This window comes from Panulirus ornatus, chromosome 12, assembly GCF_036320965.1.
Source record: "Panulirus ornatus isolate Po-2019 chromosome 12, ASM3632096v1, whole genome shotgun sequence".
Taxonomy (NCBI): domain Eukaryota; kingdom Metazoa; phylum Arthropoda; class Malacostraca; order Decapoda; family Palinuridae; genus Panulirus; species Panulirus ornatus.
In genome coordinates, this window is record NC_092235.1 from 14420523 (window position 1) to 14434757 (window position 14235).

A 14235-nucleotide genomic window follows, 5' to 3' on the forward strand; every position below is an offset into this window, starting at 1 on the left:
GGTAAAATCACATGTTTACCAAATGGCGTCCTTGCTTCGTCTCTTCGATGTATATCAACTGACTGTTATCTTTCTCTCTTGTGTCTCCCCTGATGATGTGATTATTACACGAAAGTGCGCTTGGGAACTTTTCGTGTTTCATTTTCCCCGTGGACTCATAAGAATATCTTGATCACGCGCAAAATTGTGATCCTTTCCAATATATATATATATATATATATATATATATATATATATATATATATATATATATATATATATATATATATATTCCCTGGGGATAGGGGAGAAAGAATACTTCCCACGTATTCCCTGCGTGTCGTAGAAGGCGACTAAAAGGGGAGGGAGCGGGGGGCTGGAAATCCTCCCCTCTCGTTTTTTTTTAATTTTCCAAAAGAAGGAACAGAGAATTGGGCCAGGTGAGGGTATTCCCTCAAAGGCCCAGTCCTCTGTTCTTAACGCTACCTCGCTAATGCGGGAAATGGCAAATAGTTTGAAAGAAAAGAAAAGAATATATATATATATATATATATATATATATATATATATATATATATATATATATATATATATATATATATATATATATATATATATATATATATATATATATATATATATATATATATATATATATATATATATTCAGCCTCTGACCGGGGTAGGACTCTGCTGGATAGTGCTTTGATTAAGTAAGTTCTGAGCCTAGTAGACTCTAGGCATGAAAGCGCCAAGGAAATATTCTAAATATCAGAACTCAGAGATGAAACTAAATGGGAAGAATCTAAACCATTTTGGAGAGAATATTGTGAGCATGAGGAGAGGGATGATGCGTTGGCAATGATTATATGAATGTTAGTTATATATCAATGATTTTAGAAATGTTAGCTTTAGATATCAATGATTATAGAAATATTAGAATTAGATATCAATGATCATAGAAATGTTAGAGTTAAATATCATTGATTATAGAAATGTTAGATATCATGAATGATGAGGAGGACGATAGTGTTTGTGTAAACAAAGTCACCAACCAATCTGGAACAGAGATTAGGATGAGTGATGAAGGGCACATCACAGGTGATGGACGGTAGGCTATGGCAAGACAACAACACTGAGATCAATGGCTAGGCCCCTCACCCGAGCCTCGATGATTAATGACGCCCTACCGCCGGTCAGACACAGAATTATGGACGGGGAGATGAAGTTAAATACTAGAATATGAGAACTGTCATCTTTTACATGCAGATATGGAGGATATAAGATTCAGCTACAAATAATAAGACTCAGTCAAATTTTGTGAAACATAATGTAAGGGCTCAAACTGGTCCTCCATCCAACCCAAGCTCTCAGGTTTCCTAGAACGGCCTAGGTGGAGGACAACACATCCTCATATTCACACGTGCACATGCTTCAACGATCTAACCACAGACCCCACACTACAACAGTGCAAAGCAGACAGGACATCATATACTTGCTTGTTCAAGCTTAACGGCACAACCTCCCCAGGAGTATCATTGGTCATAATCCACAACACGAGAGACTGCAGACAGCTTCAAGCATTCTCTCATTCACCAGGATGAACGAACGTGTGGGAGAGACATCATCACCCCAGCAGATCTCCCAAAATGTTTTCAGTCAGCCTCACCCTACGTGGTACTATACTCACGACCAACTGACAACAGACACCTAAGTTCTCCGAGTTCAGAAAATCTACTTAATCCTCATACAGTTCGGGATGATCACTGTGTAAATAACGAGCGTCACAACTTAGTTGTTAACGGGACTACAGAACCATTGATTTTAACCACAGTTATTAAGATGACAGTGAGAGTTTCTACAGACTCTGAAGAAGAAATGAATGTGATTGATTTACATTTTATTACAAGATTACCAGAGGGATGAGCACAAGACTGCAGGAGGAAACGGCACAAGACTATGATGTACGACTTGCGGTGTATCCGGAGGGTCTGAACAGCCAGTAAAGGTACTGGGAAAAGTATCATTAGAATTACAAGTCTTATCCAAAGCTACGTTTTCATCAGGCGAAATTTACAGGAGAGATGTATTACAAGGTGGAATGTAAACCACGTGAATGGACAGTAGTTGTTCAGGGACGTAAGATACCAGTGTTAACCCATATATTTACCACTTTCTTTGGTTCTTCCCCAACCCCCACCCCAACCCCATCCAGCCTGGGAGCAAGGAGATAGATCTTTATCATCCTGACACACTAAAGGGGATTCTGACACATGATGTAATAGTAAGTTCTCGTAGTATTACGAACGTAGATACAAGGAGTAACACCTGCACACACGGGAAACCTCGTCTACTATGTTCTAGAACGTAACTCCATCAGATGAAAGTGAATCTTTGTAGACCCAAATGAGACCAGTAATAGATGGAACTTTGTCCTTCTCCCTGGCCAGTAGACTGACACAGGACCTCCCTTGTCCAAGGGGACGTATCTAGTCGACTATTCCATACTGCAAGCACCGGTCAAAGAAGTTGGAATGGTCCATAAAGAAGATATAGTCTGTTCTACTTATCTCAACATGACAGAGTTAAATCATCATTTCAATCTATGTTCCTTAGGGCATTACGTATGTGCAGTTCAGAATTTAATGATGATGAGTTTGAGAAGATATACTCCATTGGATCTAAGTTAAAGTACCCTAGATATTTCATTGATAAATTCCTAAGTTAGCAAAGAAATCATTTTATAGAGTTGAGCCCAAACCTCCCATTGACACCAAGAATCTTTACGTTCTCCCTTTTAATAATAATTTCACTTTGCTTCCCATGTTGCTAAAATCCTTTAATGTAAATGTTACCTTCAGCAGCAATAATACTATAAAGAACATCTTAATCAGGAATTCGCCAGAAAATTCTCCTGGGTGCATCTATAAAGTGCCATGTGGAAATTGTGATAAATTCTATGTTGGGCAGACAGGTAAGAATCTTTCTGTTAGACTTAAGCAACATAAATATAGTATAAAAACGGGACAAGAATCAAATGCCTTGTTTAATCACGTTAAAAACTATGGTCATTGTACTGACTAGAGTAATGCCATCTCAGTTATTAACTCTAACTCTATTACCACAATAAATATCATTGAATATTCTATTATTAAGTACACAAAGAATTATAATCTTATTATTAGTGATGGTCTATACAAATAATATAACTTTATTGTTGATAAAAATTTTTAAAATGATAAGTTTATGAACGCTCGTTGTCTGTCTTGGACAATCACATGTTTACCAAATGGCGTCCTAGCTTCGTCTCTTCGATGTATATCAACTGACTGTTATTTTTCTCTATTGTGTCTCCCCTGATGATATGATTATTACACGAGAGTGCACTTGGGAACTTATCGTGTTTCATTTTCCCCGCGGACTCATAGGAATATCTTGATCACGCGCACAATTGTGATCCTTTCCAATATATATATATATATATATATATATATATATATATATATATATATATATATATATATATATTTCATACTATTCGCCATTTCCCGCGATAGCGAGGTAGCGTTAAGGGCAGAGGACTGGGCCTTTGAGGGAATATCCTCACCTGGCCCCCTTCTCTGTTCCTTCTTTTGGAAAATTAAAAAAAAAAAAACGAGAGGGGAGGATTTCCAGCCCCCCGCTCCCTTCCCTTTTAGTCGCCTTCTACGACACGCAGGGAATACGTGGGAAGTATTCTTTCTCCCCTATCCCCAGGGATATATATATATATATATATATATATATATATATATATATATATATATATATATATATATATATATATATATATATATATATGGGAGAAAGAATACTTCCCACGTATTCCCTGCGTGTCGTAGAAGGGGACTAAAAGTGAAGGGAGCGGGGGGCTGGAAATCCTCCCCTCTCTTTTTCTTTTTCTTTTTTTTTCAATTTTCCAAAAGAAGGAACAGAGAAGGGAGCCAGGTGAGGATATTTCCTCAAAGGCCCAGTCCACTGTTCTTAAGGCTACCTCGCTATCGTGGGAAATGGCGAATAGTATGAAATATATATATATATATATATATATATATATATATATATATATATATATATATATATATATATATATATATATTTCATACTATTCGCCATTTCCGCGATAGCGAGGTAGCGTTAAGAACAGAGGACTGGGCCTTTGAGGGAACATCCTCACCTGGCCCCCCTCTGTTCCTTCTTTTGGCAAATCAAAAAAAAAATATATATATATATATATATATATATATATATATATATATATATATATATATATATATATATATATATATATATATATATGTGTGAGTGTGTGTGTGTGTGTGTGTATGTGTGTGTGTGTGTGTGTGTGTGTGTGTCAGGAAGTAGCAGGAGAGACTGAGTACGGAATGGAAAAAGGTGAGAACAAAGGTCGTAAGGGGAGTTGGGGACGAATGGGATGTATTTAGGGAATCAGTGATGGCTTGCGCAATAGGTGCTTGTGGAACGAGAAGCGTGGGAGGTGGGCAGCTTAGATAGGGTAGTGAGTGGTGGGATGAAGAAGTAAGATTATTAGTGAAAGAGAAGAGAGAGGCATTTGGACGATTTTTGCAGGGAAATAATGCAAATGAGTGGGAGATATATAAAAGAAAGAAGCAGAAGGTCAAGAGAAAGGTGGAAGAGGCGAAAAAGAGGGCAAATGAGAGTTGGGGTGAGACAGTATCATTAAATTTTGGGGAGAATAAAAAGATGTTCTGGAAGGAGGTAAATAAAGTGCGTAAGACAAGGGAACAAATGGGAACCTCAGTGAAGGGGGCTAATGGGGAGGTGATAACAAGTAGTGGTGATGTGAGAAGGAGATGGAGTGAGTATTTTGAAGGTTTGTCGGATGTATTTGACGATAGAGTGGTAGATATAGGGTGTTTTGGTCGAGGTGGTGTGCAAAGTGAAAGGGTTAAAAGGGAATGATTTGGTAAACAGAGAAGAGGTAGTAAAAGCTTTGCGGAAGATGAAAGCCGGCAAGGCAGCGGGTTTGGATGGTATTGCAGTGGAATTTATTAAAAAAGGGGGTGACTGGTTGGTGAGGTGATTTAATGTATGTATGACTCATGGTGAGGTGCTGAGGATTGGTGGAATGCGTGCATAGTGCCATTGTACAAAGGCAAAGAGGATAAAGGTGAGTGCTCAAAATACAGAGGTATAAGTTTGTTGAGCATTCCTGGTAAACTATATGGGAGGGTATTGATTGAGAGGGTGAAGGCATGTACAGAGCATCAGATTAGGGAAGAGCAGTGTGGTTTCAGAAGTGGTAGATGATGTGTGGATCAGGTGTTTGCTTTGAAGAATGTTTGTGAGAAATTCTTAGAAAAGCAAATGGATATGTATATAGCTTTTATGGATCTGGAGAAGGCATATGATAGAGTTGATAGAGATTCTCAGTGGAAGGTATTAAGAATATATGGTGTGGGAGGTAAGTTGTTAGAAGCAGTGAAAAGTTGTTATCGAGGATGTAAAGCATGAGTACGTGTAGGAAGAGAGGAAAGTGATTGGTTCTCAGTGAATGTTGGTGTGTGATGTCTCCATGGTTGTTTAATCTGTTTATGGATGGGGTTGTTCGGGAAGTGAATCAAGAGTTTTGGAAAGAGGGGCAAGTATGCAGTCTGTTGTGGATGGGAGAGCTTGGGAAGTGAGTCAGTTGTTGTTCGCTAATGATACAGCGCTAGTGGCTGATTCATGTAAGAAACTGCAGAAGCTGGTGACTGAGTTTCGTAAAGTGTGTGAAAGAAGAAAGGGAGGTGAGTTTGAATGGAGAAAAACTGGAGGAAGTGAAGTGTTTTAGATATCTGGGAGTGGATCTGGCAGCGGATGGAACCATGGAAGCGGAAGTGAATCATAGGGTGGGGGAGGGGGCGAAAGTTCTGGGAGCCTTGAAGAATGTGTGGAATTCGAGAACATTATCTCCGAAAGCAAAAATGGGTATGTTTGAAGGAATAGTGGTTCTAACAATGTTATATGGTTGTGAGGCGTGGGCTATGGATAGAGTTGTGAGCAGGAGGGTGGATGTGCTGGAAATTAGATGTTTGAGGACAATATGTGGTGTGAGGTGGTTTGATTGAGTAAGTGATAATAGGGTAAGAGAGATGTGTGGTAATATAAAGAGTGTGGTCGAGAGAGCAGAAGAGGGTGTTTTGAAATAGTTTGGTTACATGGAGAGAATGAGTGAGGAAAGATTGACCAAGATGATATATGTGTCGGAGGTGGAGGGAACGAGGAGAAGTGGGAGACCAAATTGGAGGTGGAAAGATGGAGTGAAAAGATTTTGAGTGATCGGGGCCTGAACATGCAGGAGGGTGAAAGGTGTGCAAGGAATAGAGTGAATTGGAACGATGTGGCTTACCGGGATCGACGTGCTGTCAATGGATTGAAGCAGGGCATGTGAAGCGTCTGGGGTAAACCATGGAAAGTTCTGTGGGGCCTGGATGTGGAAAGGGAGCTGTGGTTTTCGGTGCATCATATATGACAGCTAGAGAATGAATGTGGCCTTTGCTGTCTTTCCCTAGCGCTACCTCATGCACATGTGGAGGGAGGGGGTTGTTATTTCATGTGTGTCGGGGTGGCGATGGGAATGAATAAGGGCAGACAGTATGAATTATGTACATGTGTATATATATATATATATATATATATATATATATATATATATATATATATATATATATATATATATATATATATATATATATATATATATATATATATATTCTTTTAAACTATTCGCCATTTCCCGCATTAGCGAGGTAGCGTTAAGAACAGAGGACTGGGCCTTTTTTGGAATATCCTCATCTGGCCCCCTCTGTTCCTTCTTTTGGAAAATTAAAAAAAAAAACGAGAGGGGAGGATTTCCAGCCCCCCGCTCCTTCCCTTTTTAGTCGCCTTCTACGACATGCAGAGAATACGTGGGAAGTATTCTTAATCCCCTATATATACATATACATATATATATATATATATATATATATATATATATATATATATATATATATATATATATATATATATATATATATATATATATATATATATGTTATATGGTTGCGAGGCGTGGGCTATGGATACAGTTGTGCGCAGGAGGTCAAGAGAAAGGTGCAAGAAGTGAAAAAGAGGGCAAATGAGAGTATATGGGGTGAGAGAGTATCATTAAATTTTAGGGAGAATAAAAAGATGTTCTGGAAGGAGGTAAATAAAGTGCGTAAGACAAGGGAGCAAATGGGAACTTCAGTGAAGGGCGCAAATGGGGAGGTGATAACAAGTAGTGGTGATGTGAGAAGGAGATGGAGTGAGTATTTTGAAGGTTTGTTGAATGTGTTTGATAATAGAGTGGCAGATATAGGGTGTTTTCGTCGAGGTGGTGTGCAAAGTCAGAGGGTTAGCGAAAATGATTTGGTAAACAGAGAACAGGGTAGTAAAAGCTTTGCGGAAGATGAAAGCCGGCAAGGCAGCAGGTTTGAATGGTATTGCAGTGGAATTTATTAAAAAAAGGGGGTGACTGTATTATTGACTGGTTGGTAAGGTTATTTAATGTATGTATGACTCATGGTGAGGTGCCTGAGGATTGACGGAATGCGTGCATAGTGCCATTGTGCAAAGGCAAAGGGGATAAGAGTGAGTGCTCAAATTACAGAGGTATAAGTTTGTTGAGTATTTCTGGTAAATTATATGGGAGGGTATTGATTGAGAGGGTGAAGGCATGTACAGAGCATCAGATTGGGGAGGAACAGTGTGGTTTCAGAAGTGGTTGAGGACGTGTGGATCAGGTGTTTGCTTTGAAGAATGTATGTGAGAAATACTTAGAAAAGCAAATGGATTTGTATGTAGCATTTATGGATCTGGAGAAGGCATATGATAGAGTTGATAGAGATGCTCTGTGGAAGGTGTTAAGAATATATGGTGTGGGAGGCAAGTTGTTAGAAGCAGTGAAAAGTTTTTATCGAGGATGTAAGGCATGTGTACGTGTAGGAAGAGAGGAAAGTGATTGGTTCTCAGTGAATGTAGGTTTGCGGATGGGGTGTGTGATGTCTCCATGGTTGTATAATTTGTTTATGGATGGGGTTGTTAGGGAGGTGAATGCAAGAGTTTTGGAAAGAGGGGCAAGTATGACATCTGTTGGAGATGAGAGAGCTTGGGAAGTGAGTCAGTTGTTGTTCGCTGATGATACAGCGCTGGTGGCTGATTCATGTGAGAAACTGCAGAAGCTGGTGACTGAGTTTGTAAAGTGTGTGAAAGAAGAAAGTTAAGAGTAAATGTGAATAAGAGCAAGGTTATTAGGTACAGTAGGGTTGAGGGTCAAGTCAATTGGGAGGTAAGTTTGAATGGAGAAAAACTGGAGGAAGTAAAGTGTTTTAGATATCTGGGAGTGGATCTGGCAGCGGATGGAACCATGGAAGCGGAAGTGGATCATAGGATGGGGGAGGGGGCGAAAATCCTGGGAGCCTTGAAGAATGTGTGGAAGTCGAGAACATTATCTCGGAAAGCAAAAATGGGTATGTTTGAAGGACTAGTGGTTCCAACAATGTTGTATGGTTGCGAGGCGTGGGCTATGGATAGAGTTGTGCGCAGGAGGAAGGATGTGCTGGAAATGAGATGTTTGAGGACAATGTGTGGTGTGAGGTGGTTTGATCGAGTAAGTAACGTAAGGGTAAGAGAGATGTGTGGAAATAAAAAGAGCGTGGTTGAGAGAGCAGAAGAGGGTGTTTTGAAATGGTCTGGGCACATGGAGAGAATGAGTGAGGAAAGATTGACCAAGAGGATATATGTGTCGGAGGTGGAGGGAACGAGGAGAAGTGGGAGACCAAATTGGAGGTGGAAAGATGGAGTGAAAAAGATTTTGTGTGATCGGGGCCTGAACATGCAGGAGGGTGAAAGGAGGGCAAGGAATAGAGGGAATTGGAGCGATGTGGTATACCGGGGTTGACGTGCTGTCAGTGGATTGAATCAGGGCACGTGAAGCGTCTGGGGTAAACCATGGAAAGCTGTGTAGGTATGTATATTTGCGTGTGTGGACGTATGTATATGCATGTGTATGGGGGGGGGGGTTGGGCCATTTATTTCGTCTGTTTCCTTGCGCTACCTCGCAAACGCGGGAGACAGCGACAAAGCAAAAAAAAAAAAATATATATATATATTGATCTCATGTCGTTGGATATTTTCATTCAACTAATTGTGGCAGGAAAATAGCTGGCAAATTTTCATTGTATGTCGATGAATCTGTGGACATTGCTGGCGATTCTGAACTCATGGTTTTTGTGAGGTATAGAGAAGCTGACAGAATTCTGTATTGCCTTGTCCACAACCACCACAGAAGACACCTTTGTTATGATGGACAATATTTTCAAGAAACACAACTTAGACTGGTTGAATTATTTGTCTGTGTGTACTGATGGAGCTTCATTTCTGATAGGAAGTTATGTAGGTTTTGTCACTTAGATTAAGAGAAAATCCTGATGTCATAATAATTCACTGTTTCTTACATCGGTAAAACTAGGCCTCTCAAAGTCCCCAGCCAGAACTCCGTGTGGTTCTGAATGTTGTTATCATCCAGACCAGAGTTTTGAACTCTCGCATCTTCCATCAAATGTGTGAAGAGATGGGATCACATCACCAGGACTTACTCCTCCACTCTTATGTCCGCTGGCTGTCTCTAGAGCACATCTTGGACGAGTTGTTGAACTAAAAACTGAAATAGAAGTTTGTCTCCAAGAGAAGAAGCATAAGCTGGCCGACTGCTTCCCAGATCTTGCTTGGGTGGCAAAGCTAACTTATTTAGGCAACATCTTCAGGCTCTTGAATGAAATGAACTTAGACATACAAGTCCGAAATCAAAATATGATGGACATTAGTGACAATATTGCCTCATTCAAGAAGAAACTTGCACTTTGGAGAGAAAGATTATTAACCAGGGGAAAACCAGCTGGTGTTCCAGACGTGACTGGAGCAGTGCTAAAAGATTCGTCAGATATAGCCCTTGATGACGGTAAAGTGGTTTCTCAAGATCATTTGAAGAAACTTCAGCAGGAAATGGACAGATATTTGCCAGAAAATGTTAAGGTATATCAACATAGCTGGGTTACGAATGTGTTCGGTGTGAACGTCAGTGAAGATGGAGAGGATGTCCTGGTGCTCAAGTAGAACTTATAGATCTTCAGGAAAATCAAGTGCAGAGGCAATGTTTTGAAAGTCTCTCGTACTCTGAATTCTGGGCTCAACTCAAGGATAAACCTATTCTGACTTGTGAGGCTGAAAAGGCTCTTCTTCCTTGACCAACCATATACGTACCTCTGTGACCAACCATATACGTACCTCTGTGACCAACCATATACGTACCTCTGTGACCAACCATATACGTACCTCTGTGAACAACCATATACGTACCTCTGTGAACAAGACCATCAGGACTAAGCAAGGAACCGTCTGAATCCTCAGCATGGTTTGTGATGTGTTCTATCTATCAACATAAAGGCGAATCTGGAAGAACTCGGCCATAACATGAAGGAACATCACGATAGCCACTAAAATACGAAATGTTTTCTTCCTAATAAATTTTTGCAATAAAGTCCATTTGAAGAAAGAAATGATCCTGTTCCTGTCACTTGTGTGATCGTAGAAAGACATCATCATGGTAACCTCAATTTTTGTTTACTAAATTTATAAACAAAGAATCAATAGTCAGACTGACACATGAAGCAGCGTCGTACTTGCCAGACGGCAGTTTGCTTTTCTTTGCTTGTCTACTTCTGCTATAAGTTACATTTGCATAAAGTTGTGCTTTTCATTTTCTTCGATCAATATAAGAAATATCGAAATCTTTTGATTATGTAAAAACAAACTTCAGTAAAATCTATTGGATAAGATTAAGTGAAGAAACACTGAAACTATGTATCCGTCGCTAGGTCAAAAAAAATCTGTATTCAGGGTCACGTTGAAAAATTTTGGGAAACTGCATTAAATCAGGTCTAGGGTCACTGGGTGTACATTAGGTCAGGTCTGGGTTTACTGGTTGTTCTGTAGGTCAGTTCACGGTTGATTGGTTGTATCGTAGGTAAGATCCTGGCTTACTAGTTGTACATTAAGTCTGTCTGCTGTCCTAGGTTGTACGTGAGGTCAGATCTTTGTCATTGGCTGCTGTACATTAGATCAGGTCTCGGTGCTATGGGGTATATAAGGTCAGGTCTTAGTGTCAAGGGTACATTACGTCAGGCAGGTGTCATAAGGTGTCATCAGGTCGCTTTGGGTGTTAGGAGATACATATGATGAGGTTGGGGTCAAATGGGATACATCAAATGTTGTCGGTGTCATCAGAGTACGTTAAGCCAGGCCACATTGTCATTCGGGGTATAATTGGGGTGGACTGTATCAGTCTATGGCCCGTTAGGCTTCATGGGGAGATAACAACGTTCAGTAATCGCGCGACATACCCCATCAGCCCTCCTGAGGAGAGACCATCCTCCCGTGCGCGAGTGAACCTCAGGTATCATGTTGAGAGAACATCCTCCAGTGTTTGAGTGACGTGGGCCACCTGGCTCCCTAGGGAGAGAACAGCGTCCAGCGGTCGAGTAATGTTGACCGTCACGTTTTCAGGGGAGAGAACAATTTCCAGTGGTCGAATGACATGGATAACTAGTCTTCCTGGGAAGAAAACAGCAAGTGTTCTAATGATCTGGACTATCAGGCCTCCGTACGAGATAACGACCTCCAGTGTTTGAATGACGTAAATGCCAGGCTTCCTGTGGAGAAAAGATCCTACCAGACTTGAAGCTGAAAAAGTTTAAGTATTTACCAGACGCTGAAGCTGAGAAAACTTAGATATCTATCAGACTTGAGGCTGACCGAACATTGATCTCTACCAGACTTGAAGCTGAGACAGCTTGGTTATCTGCTAAACTTATAAGATGAGAGAGCTTAGATATCAACATACTTGTAGCTGAGAGAAGGTAGGTATCTACCAGACTTGAAGCTAGAGAGGTTAGGTATCTACCAGACTTGAAGCTGAGAGAAGTTAGGTATCTACCAGACTTGAAGCTGAGAGAGCTTAGGTATCTACCAGACTTGAAGCTGAGAGAGGTTAGGTATCTACCAGACTTGAAGCTGAGAGAGGTTAGGTATCTACCAGACTTGAAGCTGAGAGAGGTTAGGTATCTACCAGACTTGAAGCTGAGAGAGCTTAGGTATCTACCAGACTTGAAGCTGAGAGAGGTTAGGTATCTACCAGACTTGAAGCTGAGAGAGCTTAGGTATCTACCAGACTTGAAGCTGAGAGATGTGAAGTATCTACTACACATGATGATGATGACGATGATGATGATAAAACAGACATCTACCAGATATGAAACTGGGAGAACTTGTGTGCCTAAAGCTAAGAGAGCTTAGGTATCTACTGAACATGAAATAGAGAGAACTTAAGCATCTACCAGACTTGAAACTGGGGAAAACTTAGGCATCTGCCACACTTTAAGTTGAGAGAACTTGGGTATATACCAGACGCTGAAGCTGAGAAAACTTAGATCTCTACCAGACTAGGAGCTGGGAGAACTTACGTAGGCATCTAATGAGAAAACTTGGGTATCTACCGGAGGTGATGCTGGGAGAAATTAGGTATATACCAGTTGTTACCTTACTTGTAGCTTGGAGAGCTTAGGAATCTACCAGTCCTGAAGCTAAGACAACATAGATATCCACCAGACCTGAAGCTAGGACAACATAGATATCCACCAGACCTGAAGCTAGGACAACATTGATATCTACCAGACCTGAAGCTAGGACAACATAGATATCTACCAGACCTGAAGCTAGGACAACATTGATATCTACCAGACCTGAAGCTAGGACAACATAGATATCTCCCAGACCTGAAGCTAGGACAACATAGATATCTACCAGACCTGAAGCTAGGACAACATTGATATCTACCAGACCTGAAGCTAGGACAACATAGATATCTACCAGACCTGAAGCTAGGACAACATAGATATCTACCAGACCTGAAGCTAGGACAACATAGATATCTACCAGACCTGAAGCTAGGACAACATAGATATCTACCAGACCTGAAGCTAGGACAACATAGATATCTCCCAGACCTGAAGCTAGGACAACATAGATATCTACCAGACCTGAAGCTAGGACAACATAGATATCTCCCAGACCTGAAGCTAGGACAACATAGATATCTACCAGACCTGAAGCTAGGACAACATAGATATCTACCAGACCTGAAGCTAGGACAACATTGATATCTACCAGACCTGAAGCTAGGACAACATAGATATCTCCCAGACCTGAAGCTAGGACAACATAGATATCTACCAGACCTGAAGCTAGGACAACATAGATATCTACCAGACCTGAAGCTAGGACAACATAGATATCTACCAGACCTGAAGCTAGGACAACATAGATATCTACCAGACCTGAAGCTAGGACAACATTGATATCTACCAGACCTGAAGCTAGGACAACATAGATATCTACCAGACCTGAAGCTAGGACAACATAGATATCTACCAGACCTGAAGCTATGACAACATAGATATCTACCAGACCTGAAGCTAGGACAACATAGATATCTACCAGACCTGAAGCTAGGACAACATAGATATCTACCAGACCTGAAGCTAGGACAACATTGATATCTACCAGACCTGAAGCTAGGACAACATTGATATCTACCAGACCTGAAGCTAGGACAACATAGATATCTACCAGACCTGAGTTATCATCACTGCTGGACAGGTCATGACCTGTATATCTTCTTTATTTACCGTCAAAGGTAAGTGTCAAGGCGCCACGGAAGTCAGCCACATTCCTTAAATCAAAGGAGAAATTGGAAATGAAATCAGTAAAGTGTGTGTTAAACAGTAGAAGCAATAACTGGTGTGTGTACGGGTAAGATATCACGTATGTTGATAGCCAGGTTGTAATGAGACAGAAGGCGTACGGTAACATGGCTCTGGCCACAACTTCAACAATACCATTTTAGATAAGCGATCATTCATATCTGTCTAACCTGCCACATTCACTACCGATAAAGTTCATCTTGTACGAGACAACTTTTTTATTAATGCAAAACCACATCGAATCCTTCCACCAACCTTGTGATCCACGGGGCAGGTCCACCAGGCAACGTAGTGAGGTACAAGTCTTTCACCACTTAACACAAACCGACAAATGACGTCATGAAAGGTACTC